At 36.6% G+C, this 12,130-nt stretch overlaps 1 pseudogene across 1 annotated transcript; it reads left to right on the top strand.

Annotated features, from left to right (window-relative positions):
• Nucleotides 1-2,158: 2,158 nt before the first annotated feature.
• Nucleotides 2,159-9,070, top strand: LOC143546105 (cytochrome P450 CYP72A219-like; annotated as a pseudogene). The gene is made up of 5 exons (XR_013137555.1): nt 2,159-2,477; nt 7,439-7,659; nt 7,734-7,978; nt 8,061-8,445; nt 8,517-9,070. The product of XR_013137555.1 is annotated as a cytochrome P450 CYP72A219-like (transcript).
• The last annotated feature ends 3,060 nt before the right edge of the window (nt 9,071-12,130 follow it).

Raw genomic sequence — 12,130 nt, 5'->3', positions numbered from 1 at the left:
GCATTATTTATTTTTCTCTATTCTTTCTTCTCTCCTTTTTATTATTTCCAGTATTTCACAGGGGTCGATCACGATTTTTACGTATATATTACACTAAATCTTTTTTTTTCACAGGGTACGGCCGACCCCGTAGTCAAACCGTAGATCCGCCCCTGGTTGTGAAACATTTCGGTTATGAAAATTTGATTTGATTATATCATATATTATATCTATGTAAATTGTATTCAACGTTAATGTCACACCCCGCCAAGGAGAAAGCGCGGTCGCACGACGTCATGTATGTCGTAAGTATATGATTATCGTCAACACACGTGTATTAGAATACCAATGGTTTTAAAAAAACATTTATAAAACATAATTTGTTTTCAAACAAAATTAGTTGCAGACAAAAAGAAGAGTTTTGTATGTGACCCTAACAACAATAGGATTATACAAGCGAAATTCCTCCACAAATGTATCCTAATTATGCATTGAGGTTATGTCTCCGTGATTCCTTAAGTGCGCTGTTAATTCTCTGAAAAACATACATTTAAAAAGTCAACACAAAAGTTGGTATGTTCACAAGTTTTGAGGCTTGATATGAAATCACGTTATTTATAAACGTTGATTCAATTCACAATTAAGTATACGATAACTAATTGAGACAAATATGATGATCCTCCGTACACTAGCGAAATTTACGAATTAATATGACAAACCCTGAGCTTATAACCGAACCACGACTTATATCCTTTTGCTCTGTTTAAATTTCAAATATAGAATATACGCACCTTGGTTTAATGCAATATTGGAGGTTAGCTCGTCTAACCTGACGTAGGGAGGATGTCAACGCCAATAATGCTAGTAACTTCTAAACTTAATTGAGTTTTGTATTTAATCTTATAATTAAACTAACTTTTATTTACTAGAAAATATAATTGTTATAAAATTAATAAATACTATTTATATAATTAAATAAAAGATGAGTGAAAGATTAGCGATGGGTCTATTGATAAAGACGATACTTTAAACACCTGAGTTTGAGAGTGGGTGTCTTAGATATAAGTATCATATAAGTCGGCAATGATTAAAAACAAATTCACCGTTAAAAACATTAAAAAAAACACTCTCCCGACAAGAACCATCGTACCAAATGCCAGTACATAATCATAAGTCTTAACAATCATGTGATGCTGTCTAGAAGAAAAAAAATAGGGATAATTCCCAAAATGATTCAAAAGAAGAGAGAGATAAAAAAAGATCCTAAATGGGTCCAAGTTCCCAAACTAACCCTTCAAATATGTACTGAGGAGACGCTTTGGTAAAACAAACGACGGGATGTTTAAAACCATTCAAATTTTGACATGTGTAAAGGATCTGACACACCAAACGAGATTTTTAAAAATCTCGTCTGTTCCGACCATATTTTTAACTTAATTCACTTTTTATAAAACAGTCTACCAAGACGGTTTTTTTATGTTTCTTATCGGGTCCGTTCAAATTATTATTTTTCCTAACTTCTTCTTCATCTTCATCTTCTTCTTCATCTTCATCTTCATCATCTTCATCTTCTCCGGCATCCACAACCTCACCACCGTCTAACACCACCTCACCGCCACCCGCCGCCGCCGCATCACCACCGCCAACCACCAATTCTCCACCTCCGGTAGCCGTGGTGGTGGTGATGCGGCGGCGGCGGGTGGCGGTGAGGTGGTGTTAGACGGTGGTGAGGTTGTGGATGCCGGAGAAGATGAAGATGAAGAAGAAGTTAGGAAAAATAATAATTTGAACGGACCAGATAAGAAACATAAAAAAACCGTCTTGGTAGACTATTCTATAAAAAGTGAATTAAGTTAAAAATATGGTCGGAACAGACGAGATTTTTAAAAATCTCGTCTGGTGTGTCAAATCCTTTACACATGTCAAAATTTGATTGGTTTAAAAATCCCGTCGTTTATTTTACCAAAGCGTCTCCTCAATACATATTTGATGGGTTTGTTTGGGAACTTTGACCCATTTAAGATCATTTTTTTCTCTCTCTCTCTTGTTTTAGATCATTTTGGGAATTTTCCCAAAAAAATATCATGTTGTGTAGGGCTTTCCCTGACAACAATAAAAACAAGTGGATGATAACTATCAATCTCACAAAATAATCATCACCCCAACTATAAAATACCCTTGATCATTGATCAAAAACTTTATCTTGTAGTCACATGCCATGGATATCACTACAATTTCTTATTTTCTTGGAGTAGCAGCAATCTTCTTCTTGTTTTATATAACATGGAGGATTTTGAATTGGTTGTGGTTCAAACCAAAGAAGATCGAAAAGTTTTTAAAAGATCAAGGACTCAAGGGTACCCCTTATAGATTCTTGTATGGAGATCTCAAGGAGATGATGCACATGATGAACGAAGCCAGGTCTAAACCCATAAATCTTACTCACGATATCACCCATCGTGTCTCGCCCTTCTTTTACAAATCCCTCACTACTCTTGGTATGATCTTACTTTAGTTATATTATTATCTTTAATTCATTTATTATGTATTTAGTAAAAAATTGAATGGGACATGTGACAATGTAAAACACTAAAACATAAATTACCCGAAAGTGATAATAGTAGAAGTAAAATATATAATTAATTAGTTATAGGTAATTATATAAGTACAGTGGCGGATCTAAGGGGAAACATTCAAAAATATGTTTTTTACCGTGTTTTATACAATGTAAACGAACTGTTTTTACCGTATTTCATACAATAACCGGATTTTTTACGGTATTTCGTACAATAGTCTCTCTTTTTTTTAAATTGGTGTTGGACTAATATCATTACTTTCTTAGAATTTTCGATTAAAAAGATAGATGATAAGACTTTGCCATCTAATCTTTCAAGTTCCCTAATTTAAAAAGGACAACATTTAAACCATAATTCCATAATAAATTACAATTTACGCATAAACCCTAAATCCCTAATCAATTACAATTTCCGATATACATTATTCAAATATCTGACAAACCATAATCAATCTTTCAGTTGCTACCAATGGGGTGGTGGTTCATTTGCAAATGCAAAGTCTTTAAAACACCTGAGTTTAGGAAAGGTGGTCTTGGGTTCAAGTTCCATAGGCAACAAAAATTTAAAGAAGTTCACTATTAACAAAAAAAAAAATCATTCAACTGCCCATAAAGAATTCCAAATTAACACACACACACACACACACACTAGCTGAGTGTCCGCGCAATGTAGCGGGGTGTGCACGCAACTTAACATTGAACGTATAGTATGTGTCAGTACATACGTCATCTGATGACAGTGTGCACGTAACCCGAAATTTGGCAGGTAACTCGTGCAAAGCCAGCTGCGTGTCGAAGATTGAACACGCGTAACCAGCCCGGAATTGTAAGGCCCCGAACCCGGTAGCCATACTTTAGCGTCGGATTTACTCATAAACACAGTTCTTACAATCAGAGTTCATTAAAACTTTCGCGGAATATAAAAACTTTCATGAAACGTTACAGCAATCCAAAACTTGCCTTAATTAAACATTCTTGTCTTTCAAAATAAACGTCAATTACATTAAAACATCTTGAGTCTTCAGATGCCAGTCTCCTATTCGCCCACCATGTGTCCGCTCAAGCTAGCTGTCTCATTCTACTCACCTGCGTGCATACTAAAAGTCAGCTACGCTGAGTGAGTTCTAGTTAATCGGACGCCATACAATACATACACATACATACATATCCGAAGATACATATCCATACTTAACTAGTTACCCTTCTGTTCTACATACATACTTACTACCATACATACATACATATCTACAATCACTAACCTCAGTCTACCGAGAGTACGTTCATAGTCCGCCGTCTATACCTGTACTCAAGGTCGTGAACACGTAAAAGGTCCGCAGTCCTTACCTATGTTCACCATTTAGGGTACGTGCAAGGTCCGCAGTCCTTCCCTATACCATCCTACATCCACAACACGTACAAGGTCCACAGTCCTTCCCTGTGTTGCAACCTAATTCATAGCACGTACGAGGTCCGCAGTCCTCCCCTATGCTACCACAACACAAATACAGCACGTATAAGGTCCACAGTCCTTTCCTATGCTGATGCCTATCTATAATACGTATAAGGTCCGCAGTCCTTAACTACGTTGTCTTCTATTATCTGCAACACGTATAAGGCCCACCGTCCCTATCTACGTTTACATCTATCATCTACATTACGTATAAGGCCCGCAGTCCTTAACTACGCCATCACCAGCCGAGTCTATGTCCGACAGAAGCTAGAGGGATTTGCCATCCTAACTTACTATGTCGAACCTAGAACTCACATACCATTCGTGTACCTGTATACACATACTTCACATATACAATAATTACATTATAGCATAAGAACACTCTAGGCGTTCTTTACATCATTCATTTAACAACCATACCCCTTGTCGATACGTGCAATATCCGAAGATCGTTCACGCCCCGACAAGTATTCATTTGTAATGTTCATACATCTTCGATATATAACATTCGTACCTTTATTTTTAACCTGACAGTACGCGCAATATCCGAAGATCGTTCGCGTACCGACAAGCAATCATTCATATCCATCACATATATCACATATGGCATACACTTATCACTTAGGATAAATGTATTAACAACACATCGAGTATGCACACAGCCCCGAAAACATAACAAGGAATGGGGCTAGAAACTCACCTGAATCATGTTACGCTCTCCGTTAATCGTTATTCCCTTCTTGAGCTGTGCACGGCTAACTGTATAATATTTACATGTATCAATTAACTACTACTACTCATGTTGTATTTCTATCTTTATACAACCCACAACGAACGGGGGTCCGGGGTCAGCGCCCCTGGCAACGGTCTAGGGGCGGCAGCCCCTAGCAGGGTCCAAGGGGCAGAGCCCCTGGCTGGGGTCGAGCTGCCAGGTCAGCTTGGAAAAATTTTATTTACATTAACTGTCTTAACACATTTTCCATTAGGTTTTTAATTTATTTTCTAATCGAACTTGACTTTAGGCGAAGTTAAACCTTAGGCGAACTTAGCTTTAGGCGAAGTTAAACCTTAGGCGAACTTAGCTTTAGGCGAAGTTAAACCTTAGGCGAACTTAGCTTTAGGCGAAGTTACCAGCTAGGCGAACTTGGCCGTAGGCGAAGTTAAGCTTTGAAGGCGAAGTTAAGCTTTGAAGGCGAAGTTACCAGTTTGCAGGCGAAGTTGCCCAGTTCGCGGCGAAGTTGCTCAGTTCAGCTACGGGTTTGGTTTTTATCAAGCATTTTGGCAATTTTAATACCCTTGTTATGGTTCGACATCACCCACTAACGTTTCCTAACCATTTCGTTCGTATATATATCCCGTATATATTATAAAGCTTGGATCTTTAAGCTTAAGGACATTCAATAAAACATAAACTTTAAAGGTCAAGAACATACCTTTTGTGCTCGTTTGGATCTCGTTTAACTTGTTTAATCACAACTAATCGTTTACTCTCTCTCGGATCTTGCTCGTTTCTCTCCCTCGGCCGCCGGCCGTATATGGCGGTGTGTGGTGTATGTGTGTTTTGGAGTGTGTAGAGATTATGATGGAAATGAAATGAGGGTTTAGGGTTTTAGGTTGGTTTAGGGGATATTTATATCCCTTAAAGCCCATGGACCTAAAGCCCATTCTCATTTAACCCATCTCAATTAATCTAAATCCATGATCCGTTCTTTACTCGATATTAATTAATTAATAACGCGAAATCACTAAACGTAACTTTCTTTATTCAACATTATAAATTTTAGGATGTTACAGGAATGCACGATACTGACATTAAAACATGCTTAACCAACACCACACGTGTAATTCATAATGATTACCGGTGCAGGGCGCTATGTTGAGCGCTTACCAAGATTTGGTTATGTGCGTTACGTGGTGCTGAACACGCCTTTATCGGCCCCGATACATGTAAACAACGACAACTGCGTAACCGGTGACGAAAATCAAGAAGCAAACCCGAAATATACAGTAATTTCAAATAAATCACTTTTGTAAACCAACCCGTTTTGGCATTAAACCCGTTCTGACTCGACATCGGTCTGACTTGGCCCCTATCTAATCGAACCCGAACCAAATTAACCATTTTTCTTGTATCGACTTGTTCTGACCCTAATCCACCTATACAAATGACCCAAGCTCACCCGACTCGACCTGTTACCAGTTCTACTCGGTAATCGCGTAACATGTTAACTTTTTAAAACTAAAAAATTATAGCAATACCATACTCAAATTAAAGAGAATAAAATACTCGTTTTTTATGATGTAGTTATTTTAAGAAAAATTAATGTGTGAAAAGATGTGGCCGTTAAAAAGTCAAGGGGTAGTTGGTTTTTTATTAGGGGGCATATGTGTAACTATTATCTAAATTTACAAAAAAAGTAGTGAAGTTGATGGACCAAAGTTATAAGTATATTTTAAAGTAATGAAAAGACTTTATTACCCTTAATTTTTATATTGTTGATGCATTGTGTGTTGTACATAAAACATTGAGTTTGATACCTCTTAAAATTTAAGAGGTCCCTCAATCATGCTTTATATATAGTATAGATATATACACAAATAAACAATTACAATTTTAAATAGAAGTAGAAGAATACTTAAATTGAACAAGTAGAATTCAAACCGTAAAAAGAGATTGAAGAATACCGACCGTCGGCTACTCGGCTGCAGCATAGATGAAACTGTGTTTTTTAAAATGTTGATGTCCGGTCTAAACCAAACGTTTAAGCATTGGGGAACAACAAACAATGCATTTATTTGATTTGGTTTAAATTTGGTTGGTTTCTGCTTTTAATTTGGTTGGACTTTAAACACACACGGGTAACGTTATATATTTTCAGGGGCATCAAAATACAAAAAACCGACTAAAACATATAAAATTTGCACTTCCGGCGAAAAGTTGAAGGGTAGCGGAGGCTACCCTTGATAGTAAGCTAGGTTCGCCCTTGCATAAGTAATAACATATATATTGTTTTGAATAAGTATCCATATTCAAAAGGTGAATACTAATCAGGGTGTTGGTATATATTAGTTGTGAAGTGTGAACCCGTGATTATAGGCTTATGGCAATATCAAGCAAGAATAATCAACTTTTAGTTGGTAAAAAGGTGATTTTGATGGTTTCTACAGCCTAAAGGAGGGGTGTCAGTTTTAACTATACCTGATTACCAAACCCGATGCAAAGCTTCCTTATTACACAAGACACAAATTAGCCGAACCCGATAAATTGGTTTTTGATTGGCATGTAATCATTTTTAGCTTTGGTATTTCACTTATGATTTGTTGTGTTTGTTTCTAAATATTCTATCTTCTATATCTAGTAAATAAAATATGTTTTGTTGTATAAATAGACGTTTATAGCGTATTATTTTTAGGCTTTTTCTTTGGATTTATAGGCAAGAGTTGTTTTACATGGACGGGAACAAGACCTGTGGTACATGTATCTGAACCTACTATGATACGAGAGGTCTTGGCTAATTATAATAAATATCAAAAGCCAAGAGGAGGTAATCCATTAACAAGATTGCTAGTAAGAGGCTTACTAGATGTCGAGGGTGATCAATGGGTTAAGCATAGAAAAATCATCAACCCTGCCTTCCATGTGGAGAAGCTAAAGGTTACTTTCTTGTTACTTCCTTTTCGTTGACAAGAATGATGTAGCGTGCCTTTGTTTATGATAAATTTTTGCAGCACATGATACCAGCCTTTTATGTGAGTTGCAATGAGATGATCCACAACTGGGAGAAAGTTTTATCCCAAGAAAACTCATGTGAAGTAGATGTGTGGCCTTATCTTCAAACATTTTCAAGTGATGTAATTTCACGCACCACATTTGGTAGTAGTTTTGAGGAGGGAAGAAAGATCTTTGAACTTCAAAGAGAGCAAGCAGGACTAGTTATGAAGGCTACAAATTCAATTTACATTACAGGATTAAAGTATGTCAATTTCTAAACTTTATTAGAAGCGTAAAATAGGTAATTTTACTAGAATTTTGTGTTGATATATATAACTTGATAGATATTTACCGACAAGAAACAACAAGAGGATGAAAGAGATTAACAAGCAAGTGAGGGATTCCATAAAGGGCATAATTAATAAACGAATTGTTGCGATGAAATCCGGGGAAGCTAGCCATGATGACCTTTTGGGCATCCTTTTGGATTCCAATTACAAAGAAATCAAACAACATGGGAATAGCAATTTCAGATTAACCATTGAAGAGGTCATTGAAGAATGCAAACTTTTCTACTTTGCAGGTCAAGAAACCACAGGATTTATGCTTGTTTGGACTATGATTTTGTTAGGCCAACACACTGAATGGCAAACACGCGCTAGAGACGAAGATTTACATGTCTTCGGTGATAAAAATCCAGATATTGATGCATTAAGTCGTCTAAAAGTTGTAAGTTTTCAAACTAGATATGATGGCAACTTTAATATTTGTTTAATTGCTCGCATATCTATTCTATACAGATGAACATTATATTCAACGAGGTTCTCAGACTATATCCACCAGCTACAATACTTTGACGGCTAGTACATGATGAAACAAAATTAGGTAACTTAGCATTACCTGCAAACACCCTTATCCAAATAAACATATTAATTTTGCATCACGACAAAGATATGTGGGGTGAAGATGTGAATGAGTTTAGGCCTGAAAGGTTTTCTGAAGGTGTTTCAAAGGTTACTAAAGGACAAGCTGTGTACCTTCCGTTTAGTGGTGGCCCGCGCATTTGTATTGGCCAAAATTTTAACAAAAAAGAAGCGAAAATGGCTCTTTCAATGATTTTGCAACGCATTTCTTTTGAGCTATCTCCATCATACTCGCATGCTCCGCACACAATTCTTACTCTACATCCTCAGTTTGGCGCTCACTTGATTCTACATGTACTTTAGGCAATATATCACATATGCCTTCGTTTACTTTAAGATATATGTTGTGTCATATGTCATTATGTTGCATATGTTACAGTAAAATAAGCAACATGCTTTACAAGAAGAAAAATAAATTGGTGGTTTTATTATTCTAGTTCTTAATTCGTTCATCTATAAATACTTAATTTTTTTTAACTATAATGAGTTTTAAAATATATTGTTGACAAACTTTAGGGGCAAATTTTGTAATATATGAAAATGTGTTTTGGATGCATGTTACAGATTTGGTGAAGTATATACTCCTGCTTGCATAAGAAAGTTGTACTAAAAGCTTCCAAAGTTGTTCTAAAAATGAATATTAAACACACACAAAAAAGTTCCTAACTAATATATAGTTAATGTTATTATCTAGGTCTTCGTTATTTGTTCAAAACGATAAAATATTATTTGTCCTTAAATCCTTTACTGGTCACTCGAATTTATTCGTAACTGAAGCGTTAAAGTATTGAAAGTATACATTTTAATCCTCCGTAACTATGTTTTGCCCTGTAACATCCCCAAAATTTCGATCCAAATTTGACAATTTAGTAAAGTTGAAGGATTAAAAATAATATCAAAAATATAAAAATTTAAATAAGGAAATAGAATTATTCATGTTAAGGAAATAAGGAAATAAAAACATTTCATAAAGAAAATTTATCTCATGTAAAGGATATAGAAAAAGGAAAATCAATCACACATGGAAAGATGAAATAAAGTGAAAGCATTCCACATGAGTATAAATAAGGAAGACAAATCTCATCCCACATGGAAAGTAAGAAAGAAAAAAACAATGGAAGTTCTTTATAAGTATGAGATTTTACATAGTAATATTCTTTTATGCCAAGTATGCACCTAGTGGTCATAACGGAGGGTGCGGAGCACCTGACGCGCACGGGCACAGGCTCGGACGAGGACGACGGCGAAGGGCGCAATGTGGCGCTTTGAGTACGCTCGCATCGCCGTGAGCCGCTTGAGAGCCGCCTTATTGTTTTTGGAAAACGAAAGCAAGACCAAGATGTGACAAGGAATCAAAAGACAAGAGACTAAAATGAAAAAACATGTATCCAGGAACCCATTGCGATACGCGATGAGTCCAGGAATAAGACCATCGCGATACGCGATGGTCCGTTATGATTCAGCGACACGTGTCGCATCCGGGTGACACGTGGCAGACACTAGGGCTGAGTCATCAGCCACGTGTCTCTCTCTCTCTGCCATCGCGATACACGATGGCTAAAGGGAAGGGTCCATCACGTATTGCGATGAGACCCAAAGTCAACTATAAATAGAGGGGTTCACGACACTTCACAACTCACACCAAAACCCCTCTCTCTAAAATACTTTCTCCATCTACATTGTTTTGCGTGCCAAATACGCGACGTTTCCTCGAAGTGTGTTCCACCAAAAAGTAACCCGACATTCTGCCTCGAGTGTGTGCACGAACCCGCGACCCCCGAACGTCGCCTTGATTTGCGTGCCAAGAAAAGTAGATCATGAATACCCCGATATTCGTGCAAGTGCGGAAGTGCTACCGAAAGCCTAAGTAATTATTAAGCTAAGAAAGGTAGGAGTTCTGCCCAAATAAAATCTTATTATTTCAAGGCTTAGACCCTAGTCAGGGGTACAGCCTAGACCTTGATCAAATTAAAAGGTAACAATTAAATAAGATTTCTTTATGATTAAGATATACAAAATTATATAAACAAATGTTATAGCTAAAATATAGTTTCTTCATGATTAAGAAACCTAAGCTTTAACATACAACTGGTATAGTCGAAATGTTTAAGAAAAGGGATATTGGTTTTTAATACTCCCAACTTTCTCTCATTGGTAGATAACACTCCCAACTTTTGATTAGTCACCCACCACTCCCAACTTTCACCCTATTTTCCTATACCACTCCCCGTCTAAATGAACACTAACCTCGTTAATGGTTTGGACTAAAAATGTCATTCAAATTAGTTGAGGGGGTAAAACAGAAATTTTATTTTTAACAACAACCTCCATTTTCGGTGACCTCGTTTTTCCGACGACCTCATTTTTTCCGGAGAATTTGAGTTTTCAGGCTATCTCGTCTTTCAGAACACCATATCCATCGTTTCACCGAGCTTCACATATGAATTTGAGTTTTCCGGCGAGTTGCAGGTTTCCGGCGAACACCATATCCATCATTTCACTACCCACCGCCCCAAAACTGCAACCCCCGCCCCCCGCCACTATCAGTGTCTCACCCAGCCACCTTTCGGGATTGCATGCGTGCCGAAAAATCGAGTTGCAGGTTTCCGGCGAGCACAATCTTCATCATATCATATGTGAAGCTCGGTGAAATGATGGATACGGTGTTTTGAAAGACGAGATAGTCGAAAAACTCAAATTCGCAGGAAAAAAAGAAGTCGCCGGAAAAACGAGGTCACCGGAAATGGAGGTTGTGTGTTAAAAATAAAATTTCTGTTTTACCCCCTCAACTAATTTGAATGGCATTTTTAGTCCAAAACATTAACGAGGTTAGTGTTCACTTAGACGGGGAGTGGTACAAGAAAATAGGGTGAAAGTTGGGAGTGTTGGGTGACAAATCGAAAGTTGGGAGTGTTATCTACCAATGAGGGACAGTTGAGAGTATTAAAAACCAATATCCCTTAATAAAAGTAAAAGTTTACATACAAAGGTTATAGTCAAAATAGTGTCTCTTTATGATTAAGAAACATAAGACTTTATATACAAAGGTTATAGACAAATGACGTTTCTTTTTTAAGAAGAAACATATCATAGACATTTATTCTTGAAGAAGAAACATAGCATATGATTAGCAAATAAAGAGAAAGATTTCATATCAAAATATTTTAATCAAACAAATGATCAATCAAGGTTAAAAGCTATCAAAACATACTAAAGGTTTGTAGCCGGATTAAGAGACGATCCGGGTATTTATACAAAGCTATTTTATTATAGGTTAATTAATTGATTCATTCATAAAGGTTTTCAAACGAGATCACCACATCATTCAGAACAGACAATCACAGGTGAATACGTTAAACCTTTTTCAGTCAAGATAAACAGATTGTTTATCTTAAACAAAGACAGACAAATTTTTATGTGATTACGTGATCTCTAACAAAAGATTTAAGAGATTATGTGTTCCCTAATTTACAAGATAGAAAATAAAAGCA

Source organism: Bidens hawaiensis, unplaced genomic scaffold (genome assembly GCF_021521415.1).
Source record: "Bidens hawaiensis isolate Kalapana, Puna unplaced genomic scaffold, B.hawaiensis_p1.1 tig00014205_1, whole genome shotgun sequence".
Classification (NCBI taxonomy): domain Eukaryota; kingdom Viridiplantae; phylum Streptophyta; class Magnoliopsida; order Asterales; family Asteraceae; genus Bidens; species Bidens hawaiensis.
Note: the sequence above shows the minus strand (reverse complement) of the source record. Positions and strands in the feature narration are given on the sequence as shown.